Genomic DNA, 26,686 nt, shown 5'->3' on the forward strand with positions numbered 1-26,686 from the left:
CGGGCGTTAGATGCTGAACTTCAGATGAAATTGCCCATTCCATGCTTTTGACAGAAGGGAAAGAGAGCGGAGAAGCAGCACACGAGGTGGATGCTGGTGCGAGAAGCTGGGAGAAGACGGTCTGTTCCTCAGTCCAACTCCTCCAAGCAGCAATGGCCTAACCCGTACTTAACATGTTAGTTGTTCCCAGCCCTTTAGCAGAAAGAACTAAGCCTCCCAACTAACAGTACTGATTAATTTGATCATTAGCCTATTTCATAGTACAACACTGAATCCACACCAGCTTTGAGTTTATGTTACTTGATTTGAAATTGGTTTATGGTCTTTGGTTACATTTTTGAACCCTATTTTTGTCTGTCTTGGAGGAAAAAAATAAGCCAAAATAATTGTACTGCATTAAGAGTGAAAACTAGTGTCCGTTCTTGCTCACGTAGGTCTGTGGATGACTCTTTTCAACTGACAGTAATGTGCCACCAGTGTTTGAGAAGGACTCCCTGTTGATTCCTGCATCTAATGAATTACTTTTATATGATAATTAAATCATTCCCGTTTACTTGCGCTCCGTTTGCTCGCAGCTGAATACTTGCTGAAAACAGAAATCGCCTGAATTTACGACTCCTGCGGCCGCGCTCTTCTCGCGGCGTTTGCGAGCCCTGCCGTGCCCGAGCCCCTGCCGGTCCCAGCTCCGCGCCGTCTCGGGCAGTTTTGAGTTCGGTGACCCGGGCTGCGGGCAGACGCTTTCTTCCCAGTCTTTCCACCGCAGCCCTTGCCGCGAGGGCGGGCGACGGCGCGCAGAGCCGGCGGTGAATCCCTCCGGCGGCGAATCCCTCCGGCAGCGGCGTCCGGGCGGTTTGGTACCCACCAGGCAGGTAATAAACCAGGACAGGAGACAAACGGAGGAGCCGGCTCACCCCTGCGAGGTGAGGGATGGGGTCTGGCTGGCCTGGAGCAGCACGTCTCGCGCTCTTTACTTGCTCATCCAGGGTTTTGTGGGAAGGGGCCAACCTAGATGTGTGTGAAATTTGGGGCTGGTTTGTGCAGAAGACAGGGGTAAGGTGCCCCCAACAGGACCCACGGGTGCAACGTAGGTGCCTCAAGTCAAGGCAGAAGAAGCTCGAGAGGTATATGTCACATATTAGAGTGTTTTCGGCTAATTATTTAGCCCATAAAAAACCAGGACGATCATGTCTGCTGTGGCGATAATGCTCTGATGCCTACTGGCTTGACCTCAGGGATTTTCGAAGATGCCTCTCGAGAGAGCAGTGGAGGAACAAAGCGCAGCTTTGTTCGAGTGCAGCTCCAGTGGCTTCGTGGCATCTCAGGTTGTAACCCACCGGTCCTGTGTTTGATTCACAAAACAGAATTTAACTTGGGAAGGAAACTGTGAGCAGGTTGCCATTCTAATGTTAATACGTGGAGAACAAAAAGGACTGAGGACAAAGTCAGAGTAACCAGAACTGTTACTCCTTTCCAGTGATTTTCTTCTTGTCACCCTCCCTCCCATCCATCTCTCCAGTAAAGTTTTCCCCCTCCCTTTTTGCCAACAGTCTAGCTACTTTTTCAGCTACAACACTTTTAAGGTAACTTTTCTCTCACTTGTAATAAACCCACTGGGTGTTTTTTACCCTTGCGTTAGAGGTGGCTGAAGCAAAGGTGAGAGTGGCTGCTCAACCGCCTTGCAGAGCAGAGACGGTCTGATGCCCCTGCTTTTTCCCTCGTTTTTTTCCCAGTTTTGCCCCATGCCGCATCCAAGCCCCAGCTTCCCTGGGTGCGGGAGGCCGGTACCACCGTGGCGGCGCCGGGCAATGGGAAGCGAAAGGACGAAGAGGTGCGAGGTGGGCACTGGCATTTCGTAGCAGAGTCGTAGCCCAGCGATCCCAGCTTTCCCGGGCTTCCCTTTTGCTGCCAGTCCCAGCTCCGGCCCCTCGGGAGAGGCAGCCAGCACGGACTGTGCATCGCCCTTTGGTCTTGTTCCTCCTCCCCCAGCTGGAGGCAGTTTTGGTGCCGCGGGTTAAGCGCAACCTGCCGCAAATTTGCGTTTCTGCTGGTGCCGCGCCAGCTCGCTCGCCCCGGGTTGATGCTACCTCTGCTCTTGCGAAGCCGGTTTGTGGCAGCGCAGGAGCTGCCCGCGTTCAGCCTGCTTTTTTGGGGAGGAGGGGGTTCACGTTCTTGATACGGTTAAAAAATGGTCCAGGTGGGGCACAGCTGCAAAAGCAAACTGATGTTTGAGTGTGTCTGTATCTATACGTGCTCACCGAAATGAGCGAGGCAGCTCTTGAATGAATCTGGCTCCCTGGGACTGAAGTTTAAAGTATTTTTCCCAACGAGCTTGATTAATTTTATTTTTAAGGACAAACAGTCCTTGGGATTCAGTCATTTCCTTCCGCTGTGTTGGTAACATCAGTCCATATCCATAGCTGGAGCCTTACAATCCTTCATCTAGGTATGAAGTATGGGGCCGTTTTCTAAGCAGGTTTTTTGGATTTATTTGCTTATTTTTCAACCGGGGGAATAGTTAAATTCAAGTGGGCTCTGTTCTTTTATTACTTATTTATGAAGCTCTTTAATCCTTTCATTAACTCTGATGCTATGCTGAGAAATCTGCCAGACAAGCCTCGCCACAGCCCCTTGCGACAAGCTGAGTTATGGCTGCGAACGCTCCCCGTTGGCTGCCAGGGAACTTAGAGACCTGACCCTGTATCTGGGAAATAAAGCCACGACTGTATTGTCCTGTGTCCTGTACACCTGGAAAACATCAGTGCGTGCTGCCCCGTCACCAGGTCCCGGCTGTGCCAGCTGAGACGATGGCAGGGTTTGTGCAGGACCGGCTCGGGGAGGGTGCCAAGGGCTCTGCACCGGCAGGACCACCGGATCAGAAACGTTCCCATGCGAATAAGTCGTTCAGGTCCAGGCTACCACCACCTAAAAGTCGTGCTGAAGAAAATTTCAGCCTCTCAGCGTGGTTCCCGCTCGCCGAGCCCGTCGGGCGGGATGATTTCAGGCTCTCCTTCGCACACAAACCCTCTTTTCTTCCCCGGGCCGTTGAACCGTGTGGGTGGCAACCCTTTCGGCTTCACCAGCCGGTCGTTGCCTCTGCCCACAGTGGAAACGATTAGGTGTCCTGAGGCGACGGCTCCTCGCTTCGCCGTTTGCCAGCCCCACCACGACGGGAGCGGGCCCGAGCGGCAGACGGCTCCCGAGGCTGCGTCCCAAAACGGTGCTTGACCCCAGATACTGCTAGTGATGCGGAGCCGAAGGGTGATCTCAGCCGGGCTGGGGCCTTTTACACGCTCCCGATTAGTTCGATCACAAATTATCAGCAATGGAGATCGGTGGGGTTGGCCCCATCCGGCTGGGGTTAGAAGAGGATGGATTTTAGGCTGGTGGAGCAGTGGCTGCTGGCTGGGTGTGCGTGTATTATATCCACACTTTGGTGAAGAGCATGCTCAAGATACTTCTTCAGTATCCTGGAGAAAAAAAACCACCAACAAAACCCTGCTCATACATTTTTAAGAGGCTGTATATAGTATGGCACTCTAGCTGCGTCCCATTATCTGAAATGAGATGTTCAGAAACGTCTCGGTCAACAAACAAGAAAGTGACAAAATGTGGTGAGGACTATAAATCATAAACTACAAAGCAAACCCACATCTTGCAACAAAAGCTGCTTTATTCAGGCAAGGAATTGCACTTAGGCGTAACTTTAAATAGCACGCATCAGAAAAACTCTCAAATTCTATATAATTTGACATAATTAAATGTAGGTATTTCATCCTACTACAATTTACTGCCTTGCCTCTTGTGCCTACAATGTTGATATTCATCATAGATTCGAGCAGTTTATTTCAGTGAAAGCTAACCCACACTTGCAGAGCCCGGATTATAATTATCCTACTCCAAAGTGCCAGTCACGGTTCCCTCCGCTGTCCGTCCGAGTGCGTTCACGGCGCGGCGGGTGCAGTTCCCGGAGCAAGCTGCCGCCTGCCCGCTGCCCCTGTCTCCCTTCTAGGCTCCTGTTTTCAAGACCTCTCCGTTTTCCTCCTCGTTTTGCTCCTCTTGCCCCCAGCGTAACTGCAGCTTTGCCTTTTGACCGCTGAGGTCTGGGCACGTCACGTTTCTACGAGAAAAAACGTTGTTTGAAGCGGTATAAACGGGAGGAGAAGGTCCTGGAAACCTTTTTTTGTCCTGGCAGGGTTTGGTGCGGGACCTCACGGGGCTGGCATGTTCAGCGTGGAAATAAACTGGCCGCGGGCACGCCACAGGGTCCCCCATCCCGGCACGCACCCGGGAATTGCTGCCGGCCCACGAAAGAAGACAAACGTCCCCGAAGGTGGCCGTGGGGTGCTCGGGGGTAGGATCAGCTCGCCCAGAGCGTTGCTGGCACACAGGGAGTGTGTTTCGGGAGGGGTGACCCAGACGTGCCGATGGCTGTAGCAGCTCTTGTTTGGACGGCTGGCGGGCAGGGGCTGGTGCTGAGGACGCGGGCGACGCCACGCCACGGTGCCGAGAGCAGGGCTGGGAACGAAAAGCCGTTATCCAGCCCAAACCGCAGTCCCCGGCTTACTTGCTGTTACTAGTGCGATGCCGTAGGAAAAGATGTGGGAGATGCAATGAGCAGGATGAGACCCTCGCCTACCCCCAGAGCCAGCGGTCCACTGCAGGGGGAGGCACAGGTACACCAGGGAACGGCTGAGGAGCTTCTCCCTCAGCACGACCGGTCAGCACGACCACCTGAAAAACGACCTCATCACCTGCACTTCTAGTTCTAGCTTACCATGGTATTGTCAGTAAACGTGGTACGCTGATTTATGTCTGTATTATATACACTCAGCCTGGTACACACTATCAGACTGACTATATTTTTTGCTGGGATGGAGTCTGCACATATTACCAAGGTTCAGCTTAATTCCTTTGCTTCCCCTTTCCTTGCTTATTATGTCATTGTTGGAAGGGAAAAAATGACCAAGAGGTTTCTCCAGTGACTCATGTGGAGAACATCTAAAAATCTGGCCAGCAATGAACTGAATTAATTCCTTCATGTGGACTTGACACCCAGCTCTGTGTTTAAAAGAACGAAGTTGGTTTAAGTTCTGTTATATCAGCCTGAATCTACCCAACCATTTTTTTCACCATCATGGTTTTTTTGCTTTTGTAAACTTTTTTTTGGGTGTGTGTTCTATTCCTTTTACTTGTGTGAAAAAATACACCTAAGAGAAAAGTGCCAGGTTTCTTCCAGTCTGCCAAATGCCAGAGACTCACCCAGGTAAATGCATTGGAAGAGATGGATTATGCTTTGGTTTGTTTGCTGGGATCTGGTTTTAGCTCCAGAGACTTAAGGCAGGGCTTGTAGCAATGGTAGCTAAAAATACTTTCATGCAGATGCAAGATTTCCAGATTGATGCAATTTCTTTAACAGAAAAACCCCTTTAAACAAAGCCCTTGATTTATTTTTTTCTCGCCACTGCCTCTCAGACTTGGCCGCCCTCAGCTTGCAGCATAGGTACAGCTAAAGACGATGAAAAGCACGCAAGAAAGTGTGATGGGGGTTAGCTTGTGTGTTTAGCCATCCCCTAAGCAACACTGGCCGGGCTTTCAGGGAGGGATTACCATATCCATACATTTCTATTTTTACCTCCTGCAGCAAACATGTTATTACCACTGAACTGAGCGGGGCCTGCTGAGAAACGAAACTTCAGGCATCGCCTCTCGCACACCAGAGGAAAGGAGTGCCACGAGCCCAGCCAAGTGGGGTTTCACCGTGTCGGCCCTGGAAGCAGTTCTGGGGACGGGACGGGATCCCACGGGGATGCTCGACCCAGGGGAACTTGCTCCTCGCTTGGCCCCGAGGGACCCTCAGCCTCCCCCTGCCCCGGCTGCGGCTCCCGGCACGGGAAGGGTCCCGGTGTGGAAATCGGAGCCAGTTCCTTGTTTTCCATGCCCTCGAGGAGAAGCCGTGGGCCGGCACCTGGACCCAAACCTACTGGCACCTTCAGGGCTTTGCAGAGAAGAAGAATTTTTATCAAGCCCTTTGTAGGTTTTCTCGTTTGCAATTAATACACAGGTCGGTGGTTTCACTGCTCAGTTCAGCTACCAGGATTAAAGTCTCAACAGCGCTACTGAGCTTCCAAAATAATAATCATAATTAAAACCCCCCAAATTTTTCCTATTGCATAAACATGCCAAAAGATACAGGAAATCCATGGAAAGATAGATGGAGTTTTCATTTTGGCAGATCCCGTAAGATTAATACATTTGCTGAAAAGCCCTTTCACAAGCAGTATTTATGCCAAGCGTTCCCTTCTGAAGCTCACAAAATATCTGAAAGTATTAAAAGTATCCAAGTTCAGTACCTGTATGGCTTCCAGTGATAATAAAGTCAGTCATGTGGCAGATACGATCGGACTGATCTTTTGTAGCATTTTGGGATTGTTTACATATTTGAAGTTTTCTAATTTGGATCCCTGTGCCAGAAACATGTAGCAACCTCTTCACACTGAAATTTTTTTGAAGTATTACTTTTCACCGTGTTCTCCCGCAATCCCACTTTGCGTTTCGATACAAACTGAGAAAGGCAATAAACGAAAGGTAAAACTAGCGCTCCGGGCGTGATCCTCACCGCAAATGTTTGCTGAGGTGAGCTGCCCTCTACAAAACATACCAGCTTTTGCTCTTGAGACCTCCTTTGGGCAAAATCACGTTCGTGGAAACGTGGGGCAAGTTAACAAGAAAACAACAGTCGGTCACAGAGGGGTGTCTTCTGCAGCGGAGAGCTCTGTGGCTTTGCCGGGCCAGAGGCACAAATGCTAATAGCAATAAGAATAAGTGAGGATGTCTTGGTTACAGGCTTAATTCTGGTGAGGTCTCCAATCGGCGTGACGAGGTTGGCTCTATAGGACGGGAGAGGGGCTGCCGATGGGGGCAGATGAGGAGGGTTCAGAGGCGGGAGGTCGTGTACGGAGCAAACAAGGGTGCTGGCAGAGACTCCGGGAAATGCACCGGAGAGCCAGGGCCAACCACAAGCCACCCCGCCTTGGCGATGGTCTCCTCACAGTTATGGTGGTTTGCAGAGAGCCCGGGGAAGGTTACAGCACCTGGGCGATGTCAGAAGAAATAGAAAAACAAAACTGCAACTCTACGCCAGCTGTGAACGTGGTGTAAAACCCCATCCCAAACCCAGCAGGTTGGTTTAAGGTAATGACAGAAATCGGGCAAAGGTGATGGCAATCGCCTCTTCTTTTTTTCGGGCGGGCTAAGGGGTGCCTCAGGCAGCAGCGGTGGGGTGGCATCGGCTGATGGCAGGAGCCCTGGGTGTGTGGGTGAGCAGATCCCTCGCAGCACCTTCTCCTGGCACGCAGGCAAGGGTGCCAAGCAGCGTCCGACGTGGGAAGGAGCCCTGGGTAAGTCTTGTTTGCTTTTCACTGGAGGAGAACAGCAGATGCGGCTCAACAAGAGGCAGTAAAGGTCAGTAGTGCTGAGGAATTTCGTTTCCTTGGTGAGCCCGTACTGGTACGGCAACAACAGAAAGGCCAGAGGAGAGGTCGAGGAGAGAAGCTGGTGAAAACCCTTCAACAGGTAAAACACTGAAGCAGCAAAGCACCAGCACCGTGCTTTCCGGTGGGAAATAAATACGGATGGTAAGAGTTAAAACCGTTCACTTTGTCTCATGATGTTGACAGAGGATAAGAGCTGAGAGAACATGCTGGGTTATGGGTCTGGAAATGTCTGAGAGAGCTGGACCACAGCCAGCAAGCTCTGGTAGGAAAGCTGGTTAGGTCAGGCACATAGTGAACTGGAAAGCTGGCAGGGTCCTGCGGCCAACATGGGTCCGGAAAAAGTTTGGGAAGAGAGGCCATGGATGACCAAGAGCATTGTGTCAACAAAACATTAACAAAGACCTAAATGAGCTGAAGATCAGCTGGGAAGAAGTAGATGAAAGCGCCAACGGCTGTGGTTTTGGAGAAATCATCTGCTGGGTTTGTGAGTCATGGAGACCAAAACCAGATTGGAACAAGAACTGGGCAGTCACAGTTACGGCCTGCTGGGTCTGGGGATGAACCGCTACTTTATTTTGCATGTACTATATTGCTGATCCCCTCCCTATCTGAATTAAAAAATAGGGCTTTTTACACCCAGAAAATTGGGTAACGCTCGTGAGCTTAATTCATACCACTTGTATTGCTGCTTCTGTGAATCCGGTGGCCAGCAATTTTAAACGTACGTGGGAACCTCGGTCTGTTCCCTTGCTTTCATTTCATCTATTTACTACGCTCATGGTGAGACGCTGGAAGTGGCGATGGAGACTGCAGAACCAGCTTGCTTTGGCTGGATCCCACTGCGTTGCAGCTCCAGCTGCTTTCCTTCCCCATGAAGCCGGTGCCTCCTGCACGCTGCAGTGCAGAGCTTTGTGTCCCAGGGCAATAGCTGGAGAGGTGACGGCTGTCACGCACTCATGGCCAGATGTGTGCGCATGGCTGCATCTGTATCTGTAACAGAATGGGATGCGGCAAGTTATAAGCTGCATTTTTTATGATGTGCTGGGCTTGCTTGGAGCCTGGCTGAGGACAAGCCTTCGCTGTCACATTCCTGAGAGTTTGGGGAGAGGTTTCTGAGGGCCTTTTTATGGGGTGTTACTGAAGCCCATCATGACACAGTAATTTAAGTATGTGACACTGACTGTTTCCCAGTCACTAACAGCCTCAACTGTGCCTGGCAGATGGGGACACCAGCATGACTGATGGACCCGGTTTTTTCATTGCTCCTGATGCTCATTGACTTAAAGGGAGAGGTCTGTGATGTGCTAGTATTTTCGTCCTGTTTGTGTAGATAGTGGCTCATCACCTCTTGTGATTGCCGTTTCTAGTAACAGCGGCTACCACGGTAAGCCTAGGGTACACGTAGGAAGACCGGTGGAAGAAGAAACAATACCGGTGATCTACCTGGGCTCAGTTTCTACAGCTCTAGTTGACAAATTCAGGATTTCCCCCGGCAGACAGAACAGAAAGTCTTGTCAAAAACATCTTTTACCTATAGGAAGAGGTCAGATCTACTTTTATCCTGAATGAAACTTTGACGCAGTCAGTCATGGGATGTTCCTGGTTACTGCAGACCCAGAAATATAAGGCACATGGTTCCTTCACAGGTCATTTCAAATAGTTCAGCTGAACAGGAGTTTGGCTTTTCACTAGAAAAGGTAGTTTCCTTTTCAATTGTCATTCCAAAGCAATGCTAGGAATGTGGTCAAGAAATGCTATGACATTAAACTTGGACTGACTTCAAAATAAGCTCTAAATGTGTTTTCTGCATAATCATCTCTGCTTCGACCTAGACCTTTTTTTTCCAAAACGCTGATGGCAGTTCGGAGACCACAATACATCTCTTCACAAGTGCAGTAAGCTCCCGGCCCACATCTTCCCACAGTCTGTCCAGTTACTTCCTTGCGCAAATCCCAACAAAGATGCCTGTAGCTCACCAAAGAGCTCCATTTTGGTTACATTTTCGTAATTATGCAAGAGGCACAGGGTATGTCTCTCTCTGAGCACACTTATTTTTCTCCATATCAAAGACAATTGTTCCCTTGTTCAGATCAAAGAAAGACACTTCTCAGTGTTGGAAGTTTCTTGCATTAATTACTAAGCTGAACAATTACCACACAGTGCGCTTGCTTGATCTCTATCAGACCGTACCTCCGTGTGTTCATTACTTTTTACTTTGTACTCTCTCTGCTGTGTTTACTTTTTGTTTGTTTTCTTTTAACCTCAGAAGCACAGGAAGCCTGGCACCAGGCACTGCAGCAGCTTTGGTATTCCTGTCATAATACAGCCCTTTTCTTAGTTTTTTTTAAGTTTCGTAAAGTGCTTGGGTACATATTCCAGAAGGTTATGACAAGTATTTAAAACTGGATTATGGGCTCCCATAGAGAATGATGGTAATGAGAGAAGAGACTGAAAGTGCCCAGCCAGGTGAATGCAGCAGGCAACCGGGAACTGTTTCTTATCACACTTGGGTGTATTCCTTGGAGTAATTGCCTCTACACCCTAGAAATTGCTCTGAGTGTCAGACCATATGCACTTCAAAAGCACAAGACTGCCCTTTGCTATTTGCTAATTAGTCAGAAAGCTCTGGTAACACTGGTTAAGGAAAAAAAAAAAAAGCAAGCGGGGCTGGCTGTCTTGGCTGTCTTGTCTCCTTCAGTGGAACCTGCCCAAAATATGTGGAGACACTGGTTTCAGCACCATGGTCCAGTGAATCAGCAAGGCCAAGCGTATATTCCCTCCCAGCACTTTCCTTACCAAGTGAGGACAGGGGCGAGGGGATGGGGTCTCACGGAGCAGCAGAGTGGCTCTGACGTCCCTGAGCCTTCAGAAAATCTTTTGTGCCTTCAGAAAGGAAGGGTGCCCGTGAGAAAAATGCTTCAGACTTGGGGGAGTCAGGTTTGAGCCTCTTCACTATTTTGGGCTCCTGGTGAGAGGCAAGACAGCCAAAAGAGAGGGGGTGGCTTTCCCTCCCTTTTCTTCCCGTGGTACCCATGGACACTTTATAAAAGACCCCAGTGGGTAAAGCCCCAGAAGTTAAGTACGAAGTAGGTGCTGATCACGGGACTGCTAAACATACAACAAGAAGCGAGGCGTGCGGCAGGATTCCTCGCTCCTTTCGAGCTGTCACAGCAACCGAGCCCTCCTGCAGGAGACCTGCCAGCTGCAGACAAAACGGGGGCTAAAAAGATCTAGTCAACTTTTGGGATGAGACAGCATCTTCCCAGTAGAGGTGGGAAACATCAGGACTACTGTGCAAGGCTTTATGTATGACTTTTGTTTAGAAAACTGTTTCCAGCTCTGATCAGCTGTGTTTTAATAAAAGATAAACTGGAACAGATGTGGTGAAAGGCTCTAAGGGTGATCAAGGCGATGGGAAATCGATCTTCCACATGGAGAGTGGAAGTGACTTGTTTGGCTTAATGATACGAAGAAAGCAGTACTTTCATGAAGAAATAATGATGTGAAATCATAGGGAGAGAAAAGAACTATTTAGGTTTAATGGCAATGGTGGTAGTAGAAAAAAAATTGGTGATGAAGAAAATTAGAAATTGTCCAGTCACCCAAGGAATGGTATCTGAAAGGAGCTTTCTAACAAAACAGAGCAGTGAGGAGTTGAGACGGCTTCAGAAGGACCTCGCTACCCGTAGGGAAAGGTTTGTGTGACACTGGGGATGAGCCTTCACATCCCTCAGATGTCCTTGAACCCTCCTGGTGCGGTGACGTGCCTCCTGCTGCCCCCTGTATTACAGCCCCTGTGGGGCACTGGAAGGACAGTTGCTCGTCCCCGTACGCGCCTGAGCCCCCCATATACTGTGAAAGCCCCTGGCCTCAGGCCGTACGTGCTGCCAGATCCACGTTACATTTTGTAGTGCTGGGCAACACAATGCCTGAGACTTTTTGTGGCTCTAGCCTTTGGTGTCTGTCCTGCCGTCCACCAAGTGATATAAAGCGGAGCCGTTACAGCTGGGCTGCTTAGCAGAGGTGCTGGGGAGATTATTGTGTGAAAGACGGTGAGGTGCTCAGATGCTGCAGTCGTGAAGGTCATGTGAATACGCAAGGCAAGCAGGCTGGGATTTCAAAAGCTTGGAGAAAATCCTGCTGAAAGACAGTGACGCCTTTATTCCTGTATCCCTGCGGAACTTTTGAAAATCCTTCGCTCTGACGACAAAGAAAACCCATTTTTTTGCAACTGCTTCTCTGAAAGTTTAGTGGGAAGAAGAGAGCAGGGCATGCACTACCTGGCCTGTGGTTAGCGTGCACTGAGCAGTTCTTGCACGATTCTATATCCCTCTGCTGTATACTCCAGACCCTCGTTCTGCCCTTCAGCACCCAACCACTTTTGCTCAGATTTTCATTTGTCCATGGTCTTGCAGACCCGCTTGCAGCTCACGCTGCTTAGAAAGCCGATGCCTGCAAAACAAAAGTAGTTTCTGTCCTTTGCCTTTTGGAAGAGTGCATTAAAGCCTCTTCCCATTCCCAGCGAAGGCAGCTGAGGTTAAATTATTATCCTCCAGATGTTCCCTCCCCTCTGGCTGGAGGTCAGTCCCACAGTAATCAGCTGCTCTAAGTTTATATGTACAAATGTATACTTTTGTGTAAAAGGGAAGGAAAAGTGACACGGCATTTGTGTCATTTGGGTATTGGTTGCAGGGCTCCTGAGGACTACCAAAGCACCACGGATGGGCAGGAGTGGGATGACGATTGCTTCAATCTGGTGATGGTCTTCAGGATGTCACCTGCATGTTTCTGCCAGACACCTATGCGGAGATCACACTGATCACACCTCATATTCGGTGGTGGTTAGGAGGTATCAGGAAAGGAAAGCAAAGGATCAAAACTAAATCATTTGCAAAGAAAAAATCAGAGTAAACTAGCTGGGACGGGTCTTCAGCCAGCTGAAAGAGCAGTACCCTGCTGCTCTCCTATCTGTAGGGCGTGAAGTGAATGAGCCCCAAAAGAACACCTCTTCCCCACCCCCTCGGGCTTCCTGCTGAAGTTTCGCTCTGAGAAGTAGTTGATGATTTTCACCTGGCTTTCGACAGAAGAAACGTAGCCCACTTGTGTGGCTCGGATTCCCGTTTCATTTATCTCTGCGTGTGTTGCATCTGGGGCTTTGCTGAGGTTATTTCTGAAAGAATAGGTCCTGCGGTGCTCTAAGTGTTACCCAAGCACAGCTCTAAGGAATTAATAGACTTAGAGGAACTGGTCAATATAACAACAACAACAAAAGACCAATTTCCTCCCAGTCAGCTGCCTAATCAGTTTTATCACAGCTCATGCATTATCAGCACTTGCTCTTTGATCGAGACACGTATCGGCTTAGGGGGTTGTCATTGCTGCTCTTCTGCTTAATTCAATTACTTCTTTGATCACTTCTGAGAATTACCTGTAGAGTAAATTTCCATTCACTTTGTGTTGGGCATGAGTAAAGAACTCATCAGCTGCAGAACTCACCTTTCCCTCGTTTCCTGGGTTCACAACAACAGTGTGAAGTCTGTATTTATTCACACACACCTCACCCACGCGCCATTACTCCCTGCTGAGGGCTTTCAAATGCAGCATCAAGTTACCCCCTTGCACCATGGACCCCAGTTGTCTGCTGGGAACTGTGAGAGCCCCCCTCGCTCCGCCGCAATGACGCACACCTCTCCCAAAGCCTTAACTGGGACCCCACGACTCTGCTGCGCTCTTTAAAAAGAATACTTTCCTTCTACTTTCAGCTTGCAGCCCTCGCCATTTCTATGGTAAGCTGCTTCTCCGCCTATTTTAGTTCATGTTTAATGTAGAATATACTTAAGAAATGTGGAAGACCGTCAAGCTGTAAGACAGTCGTTAAGTGAGTCACGAGGCCCAAATAGCTCTGCTGAAAACAAACCAGAAGCCGTTCCCGGGCCTTAACCTTTCCACGGCCACCCGTGGTCCTGCTGCACCGCCAGCCCCTACCTACCCCCGCTGCAAGCGAAGCTGCTGAGAAGTCCTGCTCGGTGAAACGTGCCGAGGTCATAAGCAAGACCCAAGCATGTTTGATACAACCCTTGTGATTCAAAGGGTGTTACGCGTGTGCTAAATTCCGTCGTACCTGGCAGGACTTTACCATCCGCTTCCGTTCTCTAATGAACTGGGGTCATAATGCACCGCGCCGGCTGCAGCCCCGTGGGTCATGCGGCTCACGCTGCATTTCTTAGTCAGTTTTTCTTTTGCAAAGTAACTTGTGACGTAGCGTGATTTCCTCCATGAAATTTTAATGATGCGCTAATTGGCTTTTTCCTAATTGCTTTCCCAGTAGAGAAATCACTAAAGCACTTTATTCATGATGTAAGTACAGTTTCTCCTGCTGAAGACCCCCCAAAAGCCTACAAAATAATAATAAAAAATTGTTCGTATTTTATTTCTTGCAGGTTTAACTAGAAGAAAGGCATATATTTTTTTCAAATCATTAAATTCTACATTTTAGAATTAACTGTAGGAACAGCAGTGTATAACTGGTATTGTCTAAAAACATCGTTTAGACATGATTTTAATTTTAAAAATATTGGAAAACATTGTATAGCTAAATGAAGAGTTGCAAAACATTATTTATCCAGGAAATATTTGCTTTCCTGACATGTTCATGCAATTCTTTACCTACAAAAATAATTCGCAATTTATTATTGTGCTGGGGCGTTTTAGAAGATTGCACTCATATGCCAATAAAACATACTTTATCTTTCATTTACAGATATCATCAGAAAATAATACTGAGCTGAGGACTCTCATGACACATTTATGATTTTCAGCTCCAGGTGGAAGCTGTTGAAGAAATATCAAGTACGTGTTTTAACTATGTCATGATCAGTATCCTGATTACCTGTTCTTTTCTGAAGTTGTCCACTATCTATCCATCACACTTCACGATGATGTTACACAAATTATGCTCAAGGTTGTAGCGGTATTGTAAGCATTGTAACTTAGATGGTTTCGCAAAAAGAGTTACAACTCTTTCTTTTCTGCGTGTTTAAAAGAGAAAGTTACAATTACTGCAGGCAGCAAGAGGAATCTGTAACTTCCGCATCAACAGGAAACTCAGCAGCAGCGGAGCTTGGGTGCTTGATGGTTCCAGGAAATTTTACCGTGGTTTCAGAATGTGCTGAACAGTCACAGGGGCAGACCAGCTCCGGCGATGCTGTCGCTGCCATCAGAGAAATCAGTCATCTTACTCACTGATTTTTCTTCACCCTTATTCACCCTATGTTCACCCTTAGTGAATATAGTCAATAAAAGGGAGGTTTGCTGTGGGGGATGGCCCTGTGGGTTTAAATGCTGCTGGTGTGATGGAAGTGGAGCACGTCTCATCCCCTGTCCCTCATCCCCCGTCCCCGGCTCCGGGTCCCAAAGGAGGAGCCAGGGTTTGGAGCCTGCCTGTCAGTGGGAAGGATGCTGCAAGTGTCACCTCTAGAGCTGCCTTTTTGGGAGGTGTTTATCACAGTCAAATTCATTGCACATTTACGCACCTGGTCTTCAGGAATTAGGACACAGACTCACTACCCTAATGGGCTTTCTGAAATCGGGGGACTATTATCGTATTTAATTCTGATAAGGGATTGTGTAGGTAATTAACCCAGTAACTTCTGTTTCATTTGTGGTTTTAAGTGAAAAGAGCTGGTTAGCATCAGTAGAGGTTTTGTGAAGTTGGCACTGTTTTGGGCACCGAGGATTAAATCAAAACATCTGGCTGGGCTGGTGTTCTGAGGAGCTGCTGCAAGTGTGAGTATTTTTCAGGGTGAAAAGAAATGATAGAGGACATGGCAAAGTATTGCATGTATGTGTCACTGTGATTACCGTGGTAGCTTTGTCACCCTGGGCTGAACACTTGGCCCCAGGGGGGACAGTCAGTGTGTTTTAGTGATAACCGTAAGGACGTCAGTTCTGGACTGAGATCCGTGTTTGTATAGTGTCACAAATGGAAATGGACTGGTAATCTCTGCAGAGTCTCTCTTAGGTGTTTTCCCAAGTCAAGGAGCTAGTGCAGTTTTCAAGCCAAATTCAGACTGTTTTTTCCCCTTCTCTAAACAGGAAAAGAATACCCGAAGTAATTGTGTTATAAAATCAGTGCTGGCAACATTGTGCTGCAAAGTAAAATAACCCATTACTTCCTATTAAACAGTCATGACTGTGGTGTTGCAGAATGGAAATGTCATGACCATGCTGGCTTATTTAGCATAATGCAGTGAGGGATGTTGTAAAATTTACCTGAGGCACGAACTAAATAAATATCCTTTATAGGCAGGTATCATCAGCACGCAGCCGTGTTTGCTGGTTTTAGTTAAAGCGGAGCTATTGGCTATTTAGGAAGGTCTTTATGGAGCCAAATGTCAAAGGTAATGGTTCTTTACTGGGTTGTCACTGTTTTAACTACATGCACTCAGCTGCTGTAGCACTTTTTTTATTTCTTCTTGCTTCTAAATATGTTCCTCTGCCTGTTGTTTATGAGGCTGGTTGAAAATGGACCCCTGTGAGTGATGTATGTGGGGTTACTTTATGGGATCCCAGTTTCTGGGGCTCTGCCTTGGCAGAGCTGGGAGGAATGGGTCTAAAGCCTGACTGCAGGCTGTGAGCTTTGGTGGCGTTTGCATGTGTGATCTGGGAAACAGCAGGCTGCTAAAGTTTGATTATATTTATGGGCATTTTATTGCTGTCAGAGCGATACTCCAGAAATGCTCGCTCTTTCTCCTGATGATTTCATTGTGCTTACACTTCTTGCCAGCACCTCTGATCTCATTCATGTCTTCAACTATAGAAGTCCTTCACATGTTTGCTTGTAAATCTACCCAAAGATACCATTACTGCTTAGTAAAATGTATAACGACCAAACATTCCTATAAAACTAAGTTGTAATTCTAGGTCTGATGAGCCTGAAATCTAATAAAATTCCTTTGGATATATGAATGTACATCCATGAACACAGTCCAGACAGCCACCTGATATTAAGAATCTCCAGTCGAGGCAACGCTGACTGTGCCCCGGTCCCTGGGGCTGCCGTGGGCTGCCCTTTGGGGAGAGGTGGAGGGAGAAGTTTGAAGCCCAGCTGGGACAAAGGGCTCGTACAGGATTTGCCCATCCTGAAGGAGGCAGGGATGGATGCTTGTCCAGCATCCCTGCCTGCGGCTCCAAGCTGGAGCCAGTCTCACGGGGCTCAGCCCAGAGCTGCCATTGCTCCCTGGGGCAGCACTGCCCCACGGCGTAATGGGAACGGTGGGATTCAGCAAAACAGGAGGGAGGATGGCTCTTGGCATCGTTCTCTCTCAAGCTGTTTATTACCAAAGCGTCTCCATAGCCCTCAATATCTCTCACTTGAATCCCTGCTATATTTTCAACTGCAGCCTGGAGCATTTTGAATATGTAATTGGGAAAAAAAAAAAAAAAAAGTTTAAATCAGGAAAATCTGAGAATGTGCTCATTAATGTAAATGTTTGGATGTGGGTCGTTGTTCAGTCCTTCGCAGGGAAATTAGACATTCGCCTTCGACAGGTCTCACAGTTTTGTTTGAAGAGAAACACCAGGCACAGAAGGGGGTGACCTCTCGGCAGCTCCTCATTAGTACGTCCCTGTCCAGAAGCAATCTGCGTTACCCACTGAAGCATTCACGCCTTCAGCAAAAATGGCCTTTCCTAAAAACACGTGGGGATTGCAACACTGCTCGTGTGTGTGCATCATGCGGCTCTACCCGAGGGGCAGCGGCCGTCAGCGCGGGCAGAAGCAGGAGAGAACTGAAGAGGCATTTAGGTGTCTGTGGAACACGTGCAAAAGGCTGTAGCGCTCTGATCAAATTTAATCTCCCAATTATGCTACGACCAACAACCCCGCTCTGTACAGCACCGATTTAACTAGGAAATGAGCTCACGTTTGGAAGCGGCAAGCAAATCAAAAAAGCGTCGGCCCACCCAAGCTCCTGAGGTGCTAAAGGATGGCAGAGCAAAGGGGTGGCTGTGTCACCGCACAAAAAGGAAAATGAAGAGAAATAAGGTGTATCAGAGGGCACCTTTTCTTGACAAAATGGTAGAGAGCTCATATCTGAAAATAATAAGCCATAGCTATCTGTGTATAAATAATCAAAATAATAAATCAGCGCTATCTGGAAAGTGGCAGATGCTCGTACAAGTGTCAGAGGAAGAACTCTGAGCTTGCCAAAAGCCGGTGCCAAACGTGCTGCTACTGAATAGTGAAGCCAGTTTTAGGGCAGCAGTGCCCAGGAGCCAGGGCAGGCGGTTGGAGGTGTGGGGGCCTGGGGACAGGTCCCCCCTCCTCGCCTCGGGCAGTCTCACCAGCTGTGCTCGGCATGCAGGGCAGGCCATCGTCTCCATGCACAGCAGGAGCAGCAAGAGGGCAAAGGGGAAACCCCAAAGCACCAAAAACATCTGCTCCGTACCCTGTCCCGAGTGTCGGCGGAGGCTACGCGGTGATTCAGCTGCGCAGCTGCAGGATGTTTACAGTAAGCTGAGTTCCACACCCCCCCCGAGCTCCATCTCTAACAGGATTTCAGGCACCTACTTCAGAAGAAGGCACTTTAAATTTAGGTGTCTTAACCTTGAACTGCATCCCAGCCTAAGTATTCCCTGTAGGAGAAACAACTGCTTCTTCCTAGTGAGACTTCTTTCCCAGCCTCTTTAAAACGCCTTTGAGCTCACCCCGGGGTGAAATCAAATACCAATTAAATAAAGCCCAACAGGATGAAATAACTCGGATGAACAATAACTTCTAATGACTGCCTGTAACCAAATAATTTAGCCTCTCTGAGTGGACCAGTTCCTTTCAAACTCTCCAGTGTGGCTCTCCAAGGCTCCCTTTGCAAGAAATGAGAACAGAAATAAAGGAACCTCAAAACATTTAGAAAAAAGCCAATGAGGGTTTCTAAACTGCTGTCTAATGTGGGATTAGAAAAAAAGGAAAAGGTTGTTTTCAGGCTGCAAGGAGAAAAGAAAGTACTGGATTTCCAGAGGCGCTAGGTACCTGCACTGATTTTGACTGGAACCACACGTGGCTGGAGAGTTTGCATCTCTCCAGGGCTCTTGTTCCTATGCCATGTGAAGTCCGGTGGGTAGGAGGTTAACAGTCATGTTTTTGTGTAGCCTGCTGGCAGATTACTAGAAGTGAGTGCTGCCGATGCTGTGGTACAGAGGGAGTTGAGTAATGCCAGAGCATCCCTTCTGTCGGAGCACCAGGTCCTTCATCTGTCATATGGGACTGGGACAAATTCTGGCTTCTGATAGATACTCATTAGCTGTCCATTTTCTTATCATTGCACGTTTAAGGATCCTTAAGCATACAGTAATAGCCATAGCCACACATGGCAATAAAAGTGAAACGACGAGCTGTGTTTCTGAAGAGCTTACACTGAAATTGCACACGGGACAGGGCAAGAGGAGAGAAACGGGAGGGAAGGCTGAGGAGCATCGGGTTTGGGCAGGTGTGGGGACCGTCCAGTGGCTGCTGCTGTGATTAATCCCCTCAGTGGAGAACCCCTCTGCTGCTCGTGGCTGACAGCCCACCTCCCCGGGGCATCTTGTACCCCCTTCAGAAACTTCCACACCTCTCTGGCTCTATAGTTTTGTGCCATGCGAGGTATCTATTTCCCCCCCAACACGGCTTGAGCAGCGGTGCCAATGTTTTGGGTATTTTTGCCGGCAGGAAGGATCTAATCTGCATCCCTAAGAATAGTGAAACTCCAGGGCTGCACGTTAGCTCTGCTTCTTGCCAGCGAAGCACAGCTCTGCCCGGGCAGCCCACTGCGGCCGCGCACGTCCCCGTCCGCCGGGGACCTTGGCACGCTGGCCCAGTGCCACCGCTCGGCTCGGCGGTGGCTGGAGGCACCCGTGGCATTTACTGGGACGTCGTTTCAAACGTCTGCCTGGTAAACCCCAGGCTAAGGCATCCCGCTGGACGGAGCCCGACCGCGGCGGTCCTTCCCCCTCGCCATTGCTTCCCTCGGGCGCTGGGTGCAAGGGCTCCTCTTCACGGCCTGACCTCACATCCCTCGCAGCAGGACAAAACCCAGACGAAAATATCACCTTGTTCGTACATAATAAAAAAGTCATTTTCACCCTAAACCAGGACTAGTTTTGCTCTAAAGCTGGCACGCTCTCAATGGAAAATGGGCCTGATACTGCTTTAACAAAATGTGCAGAAGTGAACCCATTTGTTTACAGTGAGCTAGGAAAATCCCTTTACTTTGCTGTAGTTACAAATGTTTTTCACACTACTGTTCAGGACTTCTGGTTTTTTTATGTCTGGCCTAAAACACAGCTCTCTCCAGCCATCGAGTACTTGTTAACCCCATTTATGGGAAATGGTTGCACACTGAGTCAGAGGGAAGAATGACACTTATTGAATCACCAGCACCAGCGTCCCATGGGTTTTCCTTGGAGGCCTCTCAACTAAATATTAGCTAGGAAAACACAGGGCCATCGGGACCGCCGCACTGACTGCAGCCAGCGGCTCACCTACCCTCGTTCTGTCCACACAGACATGCCCATAACCGATGGAGCCCAGGCTCTGCCTTGGCGCAAGGTCAGGTACCGCAGGTTTGCGTCCAGAGCTCGCGTCTTACTGCACACTCATTCTTTCCAAGCGGCGGATGATGTTCTATCCTCGGCGGCGGCAGCCGGCCTGTTGCTCTCCGACAGCAAATTAAAACGCTTCCAGGCACCGTTCGCTGCCGCTTCCCCCCGCCCCCCCCCCCAGCTCTGGCAGGGGCAGGGGGTGACAGCACCAGCAAACAGACCTTCCCTGCCCCTCGCGTCCCGGCTTTTCCCCTTTGGGTGCGATGCTCGCCAAAGCTGTCCTTCCAGCACGGGCTTTGGTTGTGGCACCCCACCACTCCTCGCCCTCCCCGTCCTTGCTCCCCTCTTCTAAGGAGGTAAGTTGTGGCATCCCAGAGCCGGGGAAGAGGAGGAGGACAGCTCGGGAAGGCAAAGTGCTGCAAGCAGAGCATCTGAGACCTCAGAGGGCACGACTGGTTGCGTTGGAGGAGTCATTTGTGCGTTGAACTCGGTTTCATGCCTGACTGATCTGAGCAAATCATGACCAAGAGAGGATCACGGTGTGTCTCTGAGCCCTTTACATCCTCACTTCTTTCTGGACTGTTGGGAATTGGGGTGCTCAGAGTTCAACCTCTGACTCAGGTCTGGAGTGAGCAAGAGACATTTCTGTGTGGAAACAAGCCCTTTCCACCATCAGAATGGGTGAAGCTGTCTAGGTAGGCTAGGTAGCTGCAGAAGTGGGTGCCAAAATGGGTGTTTATCCAACATTGCCCAGAAAAGAATGTTCTTCTTAAGCTGAGATCACAAAGCAGTATTATGTTGATGCTCTAAAGAACTTTTTTATCCTGAATTTTTAAGGTGAGAAGGTTCTCCCTTAAAAAAAAAATAAAAATCCTATTTGCTACAGACTTACATTTGTCTAGAAGTTTGTTATTTTCTGCTGTGTAATAAAATAGGGTGTATTTGTTATTATTCTGTTGCACAGATGCCTTTTTAAAATTTCTAAGAAGATGGCAGAAGATGTTTTATGCAGTCTGGATGCATTCATTACACAGGAGATGCAGTCTATAGTCTCTTACGTAGGCTTTGCATTCTTTGTTTCACCTGAATGTGTTTTAAAATGCAGATAACAGTAAAAAAGACATTCAGGTGAAAAAAAGACAGTACTCTTTCTCAGCTGTGTGTGTGAAAGGAAAAGAGAAATGGAGAAAAGCCATCATTCACCATGGTTAGCAGGTGTGAAAACTGCTCAGATCTTTGCCCAGATCCCAGTTGCCTCCCAAATCGTGCCAAAATATCACCAAGCACACAAGTCAGGAGTGCTGAAGGAGGTTGTGAGACCAAAAGGTGTCATACTCCTGTCAGCCAGCAATGAATCAATTCAGCAGCTTCTGTAAATCTCAGCAGGAGATTTCAATGTGTGGTCAATAAAAGCTTGATCCAAGCCAAGGTCCCTGATGCAGCTGGTATTCCCTTTGTCTCTTGGAAGAGTCTTTGAACCTGGCTGCAGTTATGTCACCAAATTTCTGGCAAGGTCAGGCGTTTCATGGCTGCCCCCTGCCAAAAGGAGGTTATCCTGATAGAGCAGTTTCACACGCAGAAATGACGGTCTTTCTTCCTGCGCTTTACAAGCCATTGCACAGGAATGGCAATTCAAAATGACTTTTCCAGTGCAGCTCAGACCTGGATGCACTTCAGTGGTGTGTAAGGTTCTTTAGTACTCTCTCTTATGAGGTCCTGTTCTTAGGCACCGATAATTTTGTTAAATTTTAACCATTTGGTCTGACATTTTCCATCCTGGGCACTGGCCTCAAGCTTTTTTGGTTTGTGTTTTTTTTTTTGTCTGTTCTTATGAGAAGGTGAAGGAAGAACTGCAATTTGACAAGATTCCTGAGCAATTGTTTCCAGGAAGGAGGCTAGAGGAAAATATACAGATTTACCAGAGAGATTTGCAGGGAGAAGTCTTGTGCCCTTTCCCCTGAATGAGGGCTGTACTTTCGGGATGGTTGCAGTGGTACAGGCTGGGTGAGAGATGGTACAGGAGAGGCTAGAGAGCGCCAGGGACTGGGAGGTGGAAGATCCGCTCCAGCTCTGGGCTGCCGTATGGAGCAAGGTGTGAACCCCGGTCTCATGGACCCTGTGAGGCTGGGGAACATGCATTTATTTTTTCTAGGAGGAACAGATCCAGTTGCACTGCAGAGTTGCTTGCTGTCTGCATTTTACAGCATTTTTGCCCAGCCCCAGCTTTGAATAGTACATTCATAGACGCTAACTTCCCTCAAGCCAACGGCAGTGTTTTCATTGATTTAACATAGCCAAGGTTTCAAGCCAGGTCCCAAAAAATAAATAAGAGATGATTTTTTCTCAGTTTAATGGGGGCTAAACCATAGCATCCGAAATATTGCTCTCCCACCCTCTCTCAGGACTGAAGGATTGAGCATATGTTATGCAAAGTTTAAATCAGACAAATATTATTAAAAAAATCTGTTGTGTTGGCTGTTGCTGGAGAATGGTAACAAGGCTTGGGTATGTCCTTGGTTTCAGAAGTTTGACATGCCTGTGGTCATAATGCTTGCAACCGGTTATTGCAATAATGCATAATGCTTGCAACTGGTTGAGCAATAACTGTTTCACAGGGCAAACTTTAACAGCGCTGAGGAGTAAAGTAGCAGTTTCAGGTCTTCTTAAGCAGGGTACGGAAGAGCCGTTCTCCAAGAAGCCCTGGCTGTGTTGACATGTTCTCTCTTTGTTGACTTTTTTGTTTTCCTTTTCTATTTTATGTTTCTCTAGAGTACCAAGGTCTGGCTGCTGGACAGGATTCACGAACCCTCCAGCTGTGCAGCAAATGCTGTTGGCTTCACTGCCCGACTGGTGCATCTCCATCTTCTTATCACCCAAAGTTGACAGGCCATCTTGCCTCCTGGTCATCTCTTCAGCATACTGGGAAGGATCTTGATGTGATTTTCCACCTCTTTAGTAGCTAAAGGTATAAAATAGCTTGTGCTGTGATCTGAGCTTTTGTGTGATTAGGTTTTTTGCCTTTGTAGAGGGCTTGGGTATCAGTGGCTCCAAGCTCTTTCCCACTTTCTGCACGCATCTTACTTTTAGTTTCTTGAAGAAGGAAGTGACAGTTGAAGTTTCTTGGATTTAATAAAGGTATTTGGGTGATTTGTGATGACCTGGGTGTGCAGGAGATAATACTAAAGTCTCCTTTGGAGATATTTTCAATTAAAGTGTGCATATAAAAGGACTCAGGCCAGCAGGGCAGGGTTCCGTAAGAAGGTAGGAACAGCCGTCTTGGGTCTGACTCCTTTTTCAGGCTGGAGACCCTGCACCATATAGACCCTTGGCCTGGCCCAGCATGGCCGAGCTCATGTGTGCTTTAGCACGCTCAACATATTGCAGAAGTGACTTCTGCAGCTGAATGACCTGTTGCGCAAAGAAATACTTTCTTTTATTTTGCTTCAGCCCGCCCCTTTCTCAGCTTATGCTCCTCACTTCATGTATTGGAAGAGATGGTGAAAAATTTATCAAGTGTGGAAAGAATAATCAGCAACTATTGAGAAGGTTTAAACATAAAAGAGTCATTAACATTCTGTTCTACTAAATTTTTGATAACAATATCAGTTTCAGCAGCATTCCCAGAAGCATGAACACATCTTAAGAATGTTGATATTTCAAGAAGTCATTGAGATGACTTCCACCACAGACACACATCTTGGTTATTTTGTTTACAGTCAGTGTCTGTTGAACGTCAATGTGCCTACGGGCTGGGGGTCTGCAGGCAGCAAGCTTGGCTGTTGTTTGATCCTTTCCCCCTGCCTCATCACATCTCCTGCTGAAATGCACTCTGTGCAAAGGGGTTTAAGATGCAGCCATTTAGATTGCATTTTGGACTGAAATTAATTTATAATATGAAATGACCATGAGCTCATGTGGACTACACTATTTTGTTCAGGTTAAACTGAATTTTATATTACTTACAAATAATGGAAAAGTATGCTGTTCTACAGGTCTGCCTATTTGCTTTTCTCTCTCTGTATAGACTACTCTGTGGAAGTGGCTTGGGAAATATAGTGAAGGTTAAGCAGGTTATTTCTGCATTATGTAACTACTCCAACTTAGTGCTTCTCTAATTTATTTAAAAGTAAGTCTGCATTACTTTCCTGTCACTCATAAATACTGATAGGTGTTACTTGGCTAAATAAATAATTAGGACAATCAATTTCACTTTGGAAACCATCTGAAGCTGCACTGGCTAATCTCTCATCAGCTAATAAATACTGGCCAGCTGTGTTTAGCAGTGTCTTCAGAAATCCAAAGATGGGGGCACTTCAGATTTAATACAGTGTGCTTCTAGTTTAATTATTAACTTCCTACGCAGATGTTTTCATCAGTTGGTAAGGGGAATGCTTATCCTTTAGCATTGCCATTTGGAGTACTGTCTGTCCTCCCGCGAAGCTGCTTTAAGGAAATGTAGGTGCCTGGGGGAAAGAAAACAAACAGGTTCCTACATGCTACAACAGTGAAGGAAGAGGAAGAGACAGAAATTTGTCTCTTGCTCTTCCAGGGGCTTTCCCTGAACTGCAGCAATCCACACAGCTCAAGCAGCAGCATGCGTATGTGAGTTTTGGGAACATGGGTGCATTACCTTGGGGTATGACAATGTGGGATTTCAGTGCATGTCATCTGCTCTATAGCACCTCTGCATACTTTGCTTAGTAAAATAACTGACTCATCTTTACTGGGAAAAATAACGGGGCACCAGCTTCTGCAAAGTATCTTGGCATACAGTCCCCTTCATCCCCTTATCAATAATACTCCGTCTGTCTTAGATGAGTTGAAATTGACATAGAATCTTAAAAAAATTCAAGTAATTTTTTAATAATGAATTGAAATAAAATGAATAATCTTGCCAGGTACTTGTACTCACTAAGAAAGTCCAAAAAACCTCTCCCCAATACATTTGATCTGATTCCAATCACAGCCTTTCTTGAACTGGAACAGAGCAGAGTTCTGGTGTTCAGCTACAGCTCAGCTCTTAGGAAACGCCATCTCTCAGCTCGACTGCCACCTTCAAGAAGGAAAAAATTCCCCTGCTATTTCAAGAAGTAAAGCAAATATGTATCTTTACTGTTTGCACAGTGCAAACTTTCATTTAGCTAGCATCAAAAAGAAAAACCCAAACAAACAAACCACCACCACCTTCCCATCAGAAAAAGTGTATTGAAATGGAAACCAAAATAATTTGTGCAAGTTCTCTTCCCAGTCTGTCTATGCTAAAGTGTCATGGTTTAACCCCAGCCGGCACCTCCCTCACAGTGGGATGGGGGACAGAATCAGAAGGGTAAAAATGATAAAACTCTTGGGCTGAGACAAAGACAGTTTAATAAGTAAAGCAAAAGCCGCGCACACAAGCAAAGCGAAACAAGGACTCCATTCCCCTCTTCCCACGGGCAGGCAGGTGTTCAGCCATCTCCAGGACAGCAGGGCTCCAGCACGCCTGACGGGGACTTGGGAAGACAAACGCCATCACTCCCAACGTCCCCCCTTCCTCCTTCTTCACCAGCTTTATGTGCCGAGCATGACGTCCGATGGTCTGGAATATCCCTGGGTCAGTTGGGGTCGGCTGTCCCGGCTGCGTCCCCTCCAACTCCTTGTGCCCCCCCAGCTCCTCGCTGGTGGGGTGGGGTGAGGAGCAGAACAGCCCTTGGCTCTGGGTAAGCCCTGCTCAGCAGGGACCAAAACAGCCCTGGCTTATCAGCACTGTTTCCAGCACAAATCCAAACCACAGCCCCATGCTAGCTGCCATGTATAAAATAACTATCCCAGACAAAACCAGCACATAAAGTCAAGTTTTGAAGGATTCAAAACAACATAACATTTTTTAATCTTTTCTGCCATGGACAAAACCTCCCTGGGAGTCATGTTTTGTGTTTCAAGGAGTGCAAAATGATATTCTACTTCAGGAACGTATTTCATAAATAAGGAGGGTTTTACTGTGAGGGTTTTACTGTGACTTATTAGCCAAATAAAATTTCTGTTAGAAGAATGGGTTGTGGAGGTAATATCCATTGTAACTTGGGGTTAGGTTACTTGAAACCATATTCTTACCAGAATAGAGTCAAATAGGAGTCTCTTCTACTTGCTGGAAAGCTGAGGATTTGGTAGGATGGAACAGGCATCAGGTTATTTGATCGTTTTAATTTTTTGAACAATCTGAATGGCATTATAAGGTAAAAAAAAAAAAAAAAAAAAGTTTATTCCTTGTGTCTGTCCCCACAGTGGCTTCCAGCAAGACGTAAGACCAATTGCGTGTAAAGTCCTGACCAAGCCCCATCAATCCGCAACGGAGCATGCTCAGTGAAACACATTTTGGGATAGTTTTGCTGCCGAACACAAACAATTATTTGCATTTGTCTTTTTTCTTCAGAACCTTAGCCAAATTTGGGCAGTTTTTCTTGGGCATACCACTCCTGCCTGGTGTCAGTGCAGTCTTTCTGCCGAATTTCAAGCCTCTGATACAAGGATGGGAGGCAAAGCTAGAGCTTTTCGAAAAAGGAGTAAATTTCACAGTGTAATTCAGGTATAGATACCATTTCTAAGACATTTGTTATGACTGACCTCCGGTGTTTT

The 26,686-nt window shown here is 47.5% G+C and overlaps 1 long non-coding RNA gene across 2 annotated transcripts; it reads left to right on the plus strand.

Moving 5' to 3' along the window:
- On the plus strand, positions 1-26,388 carry LOC126046146 (uncharacterized). 2 transcript variants are annotated; one of them, XR_007508235.1, is made up of 5 exons: positions 1-175; positions 14,254-14,342; positions 15,165-15,278; positions 22,841-23,036; positions 26,336-26,388. It is a non-coding gene; the product is annotated as an uncharacterized LOC126046146 (long non-coding RNA). The 2 variants fall into 2 exon arrangements; XR_007508236.1 differs by lacking the exon at positions 15,165-15,278.
- Positions 26,389-26,686: the final 298 nt, after the last annotated feature.

This window comes from Accipiter gentilis, chromosome 15 (genome assembly GCF_929443795.1).
Source record: "Accipiter gentilis chromosome 15, bAccGen1.1, whole genome shotgun sequence".
NCBI lineage: Eukaryota > Metazoa > Chordata > Aves > Accipitriformes > Accipitridae > Astur > Astur gentilis.